This window comes from Aegilops tauschii, chromosome 5, assembly GCF_002575655.3.
Source record: "Aegilops tauschii subsp. strangulata cultivar AL8/78 chromosome 5, Aet v6.0, whole genome shotgun sequence".
NCBI lineage: Eukaryota > Viridiplantae > Streptophyta > Magnoliopsida > Poales > Poaceae > Aegilops > Aegilops tauschii.
In genome coordinates, this window is record NC_053039.3 from 300,245,941 (window position 1) to 300,254,258 (window position 8,318).

Consider the following 8,318-nt stretch of genomic DNA (forward strand, 5'->3'; position numbering starts at 1 on the left):
GCCACGGACGAGGCCCGGTTGGAGGACCCAGATGAACAGTTGCCAGCAGTTGGCAATGCCCCGCGCCGCATCGGCAAGCTCCACAACACCGTTCATTCTAGCCAGAAAAAAGTTCATTTTAAACCTTGAACTCATAGAGGTCGGGCGGAATGAACCCCCAAGTCGAAATCCCGATCGATTGCACCCTGAACTCTGCAATCCCGGTCTAAGTCAAACCTTGACAAAAGTCAACTGGGATTTGTCTAGCTGGTGGGCCAAGGAGCGGCATCTTGACCACGGCGTGTGCACCCGCCCTCCGCGCTGGGCCAGCCCATTTGTTTTTTTTTTGCTAAAAAAATGTGTCTTTATTTTTCTGTCACGCGCACAGGCGAAAAACGCTAAATATAGGAAACTCCCGAAGAAAAATTCACAAACAATTTTGAAACGAAAACATTTTTCAAACTCCTGATTTTTTATTGAAACACATACATTTTTAGAATTTTATGACATATAGGAATATTTTTTGAAACTGCGGAACAAAATTAGAACACACAATTTTTTTTGAAACGGAACCAATTTTTAAAATCGCAAACATTTCTTTAAAAAGTCGTCGAAAGTATGGAACAAAAACATTCTGAAGAATTTTATAATCTGGTTCATGAACAACTTTATATTCTTTTCAAAATCTGGTTCATGTGGTTCTTATTTGTACGCTTATTTTTTGAGAATATGCAACTTCATGAATTCAAGAAAAAATGAAAAAGGTACGTGGAACATAATTCAAACTCGAGGCAAATATGTGATAGCATTTTTAAATAAAATATAAATAGATGAACATTTTTGTAATATATGTTGAACAATTTCCGAATAAATATTCAACAATTGTGCGATATACACTGAACAAATTTCTAATACAAGATGAACATTTTTATAAATGAGTGAATTTTTTGGAAATTACCGTGAAGATTTCCTTAATATAAGCAATGAACTTTGTTTATATACATGAAAAAAGAAAAAAAGAAAAAACAGAAAAGAAATAATAAAGAAAAAGATCCACAAACTCTTTTTCAATTTTACAGTTTCTTTTTCAAAATCTATGAATTTTCCCAAATCCGTGGACCTTTTTTTTTGAAAATCCGTGAACTTCTTTTCAAAATTGTTAAACTTTTTCTAAATCCGTGAACCTTTTTAAAAAAAATTGTGAACTTTTTTTGTTTTCGAGCGAGACCGGATGCCTTTTTTTGTTTTTTAACGAAAAATTATGCGGGCCGGCCCAGCAGGGAGCAGTGTAGTGCCCTTTGCGAATTTTTGTTTCTTAACAGAAAAATACTAAAGTGGGCCGGCCCAGCAGGGAGTTGGTGTGCGCCCTCTGTGAAATTTCTCAATCCGGGACATCCAAACGACGTGAAGATTTGATTTAGACCGGGATTATATAGTTCAGGATGCAATCGACCGGGATTTCGACTTTGGGGTTCGTTTCGCCGAACCCGTACGAATTCAGGGTTTAAAATTGACTTTTTCCTTCAAGCCAGGCAAGCAAAGCTAACGTAGAACACGGGCACACCGGGGTCTGCGCATCCATTCACTCCACGCAGCGGCGGTCCTAATGCATGAGGCTGTTGGATGCCTCCGGCGAGAGCTTGTGGATGAGGTTGCGCCGGGGTGAGGTTGCGCCGGATCATCGCGAGGTCATCGGCCTCCTTGCGCTAAAGGTGTTGAGGATGAGCCCCGACGAGGACCTGGCCGTCACGGCGGCCCCGGATAGGAGCGCACGCATGACATCGTGGTCGTGGCCGCTAACGATGACGGCCAGCTCCCGGATGACTTCATATTGAGGCTGGCAGAAGTTATAAAACATATATGGTTTGATTAAATCACATCTAGATATTTTTTAGTTATGTCACATCTAAGTTATCCATCACACATTAAAAAATTATCTTTCTTCCCGCGTGCGTTCCACTGGTGTCTCCTTGTCACGCTGTTTTCTTATGTCGTGGCTGTGGCCGTGGCCGTTTCCTGCCTTTGTGTGCCCGGTGTGGGCTTGTGTTTTACCTGGACTGAATTTGTTTTTTCTAGATTGTGTCCTCTTGCTGCCTCGGGCCGTTGTCATGCTAGCAGGCTGATGTGTCATTTTCTTTTGTTTTGAAAAACTACACACTCGGAAAGTAAAAGCATGATTTATTGAGAAATAGTCAAGCTTTTTATGTCTCGACTTGTTTCAATTTTTTTTGTCACCACCAAGTTGCATGTATTCTCCGTTTTATTTTTCTTTTTTATTTCCTTATTTGTTTAAATTATGAACTATTTTAAATTCATGATCTTTTCTGTTTATCTTCTCTATTTCCTCCTTTTCATTTCTTATTTTTTTCTTGTTTATTTGTTCGCTTTAAATGCCGTGGAAATCTTGAACGGGTTGTTTTGCCGCGTGTGTCCCTTGTCGCACCATATGTCTGGTGTCTACCTGTCAGCCTGCTCATGCATGCGTCTTTTGTTTTGCCGTTTTCGCGGCGCGATCTGCGGGTCTTGTTTTGGATTGGTTTTGCTAATTCTCATCTGGATAAGAGTTAACAATGTCTCGTCTAACTCACATACTGTTAGATATAGGTGCTTTTTGAGTTGTGCTTGTTGTCATTGTGTTGTGTTTTTTGTTCGTCCTTCGTGAAGCAGCGAGGCCTGATGTGACTATTTTTAGGTGGCTGTTTCTCTATTTTGTGCATTGAGCTTATTTTGTTGGTTGTAGTTTTTCGAAGCTTTGGTCGACCGTGCCCTTTGGTCAAGTGGTGGACCCCAACAGACAAAGAAAGGAAGCGTCGGTCTACATTTCATTGGTATATGTCTTTTTATTCCCATCTTTTGTTTATTTTGGTGTGATTGTGTAGTTCATGGAGATCGTAACTAGAATTTTTTTCTTTCGGATTAGCAGCAAATCTCATCTAGATAGATTTAGTGATGCCTCATTCAACTATAGCTGTATGATTTTTTTGCTTTAATGTTCGCATAAACTCGATCATGCATGCCTATGTCAGCTTGTTCTTTTTTGTCACGCGTCCTCATGTCCCATTTATTCAATGTCGGACTGTTCTCGCATTTATTTTCACATGGACGCATATATGTTGTCATCTTGGGTACGTGGGCCCGTTTCCTTTTTGTTCATTTTTGCTGTGTGCTTTTTGTGTCTTGGTGGCGAATTTATAGTCTACCCTTGACTCACAAATGGGCTCATAGTTGTCCCAGTTACAAGTCCACCAACACCTAGAAACTGGGCATGTGTATTCTTTTTCATCCCAATTTTATGTCCACATTTGGCTAGCAATTGGGCTCATAGTTTTGTTATTGTTCCCGTTGCAAGTTGACCCTTGCATGCAACTGGCCTCGTATTTTGGTAGTTGTCCGAGTTGCAAGTCCAGCCTCCACTAGTAATTGGGCTCGTAATTGTCCGAGGTGCAAGCCCACCCTCGACTCGCAATTGAAGCCTATGTTTTTGTTTTTCATCCCAGTTGCTATTCCATCCTTGACTCACAATTGAGACCATAATTTGTTTCATCCCAGTTGTAAGTTGACCCTTGACTCGTAACTGGGCTCGTAGTTTAGTGGTTGTCCTAGTTGCAAGTCCATGTTCTAGTTGCAAGTCCATCCTTGACTCACAAATGGGCTCCTAGTTGTCCCAGTTGCAAGTACACCCTCGACTCACAATGGGCTCGTATTTGTCTTAGTTGCAAGTCCACCCTTGGGCATGTGTTTTGTTGTCATCCCAGTTGCAAGTCCACATCAACTCGCAATTAAGATTGTAGTTTGTTATTGTTCTTGTTGCAAGTCCACCCTCGACTCGCAAATGGTATCATAGTTTTGTGTAGTTATCCCAACTACAAGTCCGCCCTTGAGTGAAAATTAGGTATGTAGTTTATTACATCCTAGTTGCATGTCCACACTCGACTCGTAACTAGGCTCATAGTTTCATAGTTGTCCCAGTTGCAAGTCCACCCTTGACTCACAACTAGAACCATAGTTTTGTTTTTGTCCCAATTGCGAGTACACCATCTGACTCGCAATTGAGCCCATAGTTTGTTTTCATCCCAGTTGCAAGTCCACCCTTGGCTCGCAACTTGTATCATAGTTTTATGTAGTTATCTCAGCTACAAGTCCACCCTCGAATCACAACTAAGCCCATAATTTATTTTCATCTGGGTTACAAGTCCACCATCAACTCGCAACTGGGATTATAGTTTGTTTTACATCTCAGTTGCAAGTCCATCCTTGACTCGCTACTAGGCTCATAGTTGTCCCAGTTGCAAGTCCACTCTAGACTCGCAGCCGGTCTCGTAGTTTTGTTTAGTTATCCCAGTTGTAAGTTCACCCTCAACTTGCAACTGGGTCCATAGTTTTGCTTTCATCCCAGTTGCAAGTCCACCCTTGATATGCAACCGGGGTCGACCAATCTTTTTGTCCCAGTTACAAGTGCACCCTCGATATGCAACTAGGGGAGGGAGCCATTTGTCCCAGTTGCAACTCCACCCTCGATGCACAACTCAGGTTCTAACCCATTTTTGTTTGACTTGCAAGTCCATCCTCCACACACAACCGCAGCCATTTTTGTCCTAGTTGCAAGTCCACCCTCGGCACACAACTTCTACCTCTTGAGCATGCGTTGGTTTTCCCTTAAAGAGGAAAGGGTGATGCAGCAAAGTAGCGTAAGTATTTCCCTCAGTTTTTGAGAACCAAGGTATCAATCCAGTAGGAGACTACATGCAAGTCGCCTAGTACCCGCACAAACAATCAAGAACCTTGCAACCAACGCGATAAAGGGGTTGTCAATCCCTTCACGGCCACTTGCAAAAGTGCGATCTGATAAAGATAATAAGATAAATATTTTCGGTATTTTTGTTGTATAGATTGAAAAGTAAAGATTACAAATAAATAGTGAACTAGAATTGTCAATTGGAAACTTATATGATGTAAAGTAGACCCGGGGGCCATAGGTTTCACTAGTGGCTTCTCTCAAGATAGCATATATATTACGGTGGGTGAACAAATTACTGCCGAGCAATTGATAGAAAAGCGCATAGTTATGAGAATATCTAGGCATGATCATGAACATAGGCATCACGTTCGTGACAAGTAGACCGAAACAATTCTGCATCCACTACTATTACTCCACACATCGACCGCTATCCAGCATGCATCTAGAGTATTAAGTTTATAAGAACAGAGTAACGCATTAGGCAAGATGACATGATGTAGAGGGATAAACTCAAGCAATATGATGTAAACCCCATCCTTTTATCCTCGATGGCAACAATACAATACGTATCGTTTCCCTTTCTATCACCGGGATCGAGCACCGCAAGATTGAACCCAAAGCTAAGCACTTCTCCCATTGCAAGAAAGATCAATCTAGTAGGCCAAACTAAACCGATAATTCGAAGAGACTTGCAAAGATATTTAAATCATGCATACAAGAATTTAGAGAAGAATCAAATATTGTTCATAGATAATCTTGATCATAAACCCACAATTCATCGGATCTCGGCAAACACACCGCAAATAGTATTACATCGAATAGATCTTCAAGAAGATCAAGGAGAACTTTGTATTGAGATCCAAAGAGAGACAAGAATCCATCTAGCTAATAACTGTGGAGCCGAAGGTCTGTGGTAAACTACTCACACATCATCAGAGAGGCTATGGTGTTGATGTAGAAGCCCTACGTGATAGAATCCCCCTCTGGCAGATCGCCGGAAAAGGCCCCAAGATGGGATCTCACGGGTACAGAAGGTTGCGGCGGTGGAAAAGTGGTTTCGTGGCTCCCCCGATGGTTTCAGAGTATAAGAGTATATATAGGCGAAAGAAGTAGGTCGGTGGAGCTATGAGGGGCCCACGAGGGTGGGGGGCGCGCCCACCCCCCTGGGGCGCACCCTCCTGCCTCGTGGCTGCCTCGTGGCTTCCTTGACCTCCACTCCAAGTCTCCTGGATTGCGTTTGTTCCAAAAAAGATCCTCGCGAAGGTTTCATTCCGTTTGGATTCCGTTTGATATTCCTTTTCTGCGAAACACTGAAATAGGCAATAAAACAACAATTTGCATCGGGCCTTCGGTTAATAGGTTAGTCGCAAAAATAATATAAAAAGGTATATTAAAGCCCATTAAACATCCAAAACAGATAATATAATAGCATGGAACAATCAATAATTATAGATACGTTGGAGACGTATCAAGCATCCTCAAGCTTAATTCCTGCTCGTCCTCTAGTAGGTAAATGATAAAACAGAATTTTTGATGTGGAATGCTACCTAACATAATTTTTCAATGTAATTCTCTTTATTGTGGCATGAGTGTTTAGATCCGAAAGATTCTAGACAAAGTTTTAATATTGACATAAAAATAGTAATACTTCAAGCATGCTAACCAAGCAATTATGTCTTATCAAAATAACATAGCCAAAGAAAGCTCATCCCTACAAAATCATATAGTTTGGCCATGCTTAATTTCCGTCACACAAAATGCTCCCATCATGCACAACCCTGATGACAAGCCGAGCAATTGGTTCATACTTTTTAACGTGCTTCAGCCTTTTCAACCCTCACGCAATACATGAGCGCAAGCCATGGATATAGCACTATAGGTGAATAGCATATGATGATGGGGGTTATATGAGAAGCAAAAAAGGAGAAAGTCTCACATTGACGCGGCTAATCAACGGGCTATGGAGATTCCCATCAATTGATCTCAATGCAAGGAGTAGGGATTGCCATGCAATGGATGCACTGGAGCTATAAATATATGAAAGCTCATCAAAAGAAACTAAGTGGGTGTGCATCCAACTTGCTTGCTCACGAAGACCTAGGGCATTTGAGGAAGCCCATCATTGGAATATACAAGCCAAGTTCTATAATGAAAAATTCCCACTAGTATATGAAAGTGACAAAATAAGAAACTCTCTATCATGAAGATCATGGTGCTATTTTGAAGCACAAGTGTGGAAAAAGGATAGTAACATTTTCCCTTCTCTCTTTTTCTCTCATTTTTTGTTTGGGCTTCTTTGGCCTCTTTTTTTATTTGGGCTTCTTTGGCCTCTTTTTTTTCGTCCGGAGTCTCATCCCGACTTGTGGGAGAATCATAGTCTCCATCATCCTTTCCTCACATGGGACAATGCTCTAATAATGATGATCATCACACTTTTATTTATTCATAATTCAAGGATTACAACTCAATACTAGAACAAAGATATGACTCTATGTGAATGCCTCCGACGGTGTACCGGGATATGCGATGAAGCAAGAGCGACATGTATGAAATAATTATGAAGGTGGCTTTGCCACAAATACGATGTCAGCTACATGATCATGCAAAGCAATATGACAATGATGGAACGTGTCATAATAAACGGAACGGTGGAAAGTTGCATGGCAATATATCTCGGAATGGCTATGGAAATGCCATAATAGGTAGGTGGCTGTTTTGAGGAAGATATAAGGAGGCTTATGTGTGATAGAGCGTATCATATCACGGGGTTTGGATGCACCGGCAAAGTTTGCACCAACTCTCGAGGTGGGAAAGGGCAATGCACGGTACCGTAGAGGCTAGCAAATTGCGGAAAGGTAAGAGTGCGTATAATCCATGGACTTACATTAGTCATAAAGAACTCATATACTTATTGCAAAAAGTCTATTAGCCCTCGAAGCAAAGTACTACTACGCATGCCCCTAGAGGGATAGATTGGTAGGAAAAGACCATCGCTCGTCCCCGACTGCCACTCATAAGGAAAGCAATCAAGGAACACCTCATGCTTCAAATTTGTCACACAACGTTTACCATACGTGCATGCTACGGGACTTGCAATCCTTAACACAAGTATTCCTCAATTCCACAATTACCCAACTAGCATGACTCTAACATTACCACCTTTATATCTCAAAATAACTATCAAGTATCATAGTATTCAATTCACTCTATATGAAAGTTTTTATTATACCCATCTTGGATGCCTATCATATTAGGACTAATTTTATAGCCAAAGAAAATTACCATGCTGTTCTAAAAGACTCTCAAAATAATATAAGTGAAGCATGAGAGATCAATAATTTCTATAAAATAAAACCACCACCGTGCTCTATAAGATATAAGTGAAGCACTAGAGCAAAATTATCTAGCTCAAAAAATATAAGTGAAGCACATAGAGTATTCTAATAAATTGCAATTCATGTGTGTCTCTCCCAAAAGGTGTGTACAGCAAGGATGATTGTGGTAAACTAAAAAGCAAAGATTCAAATCATACAAGACGCTCCAAGCAAAACACATATCATGTGGTGAATAAAAATATAGCCTCAAGTAAAGTTACCGATAG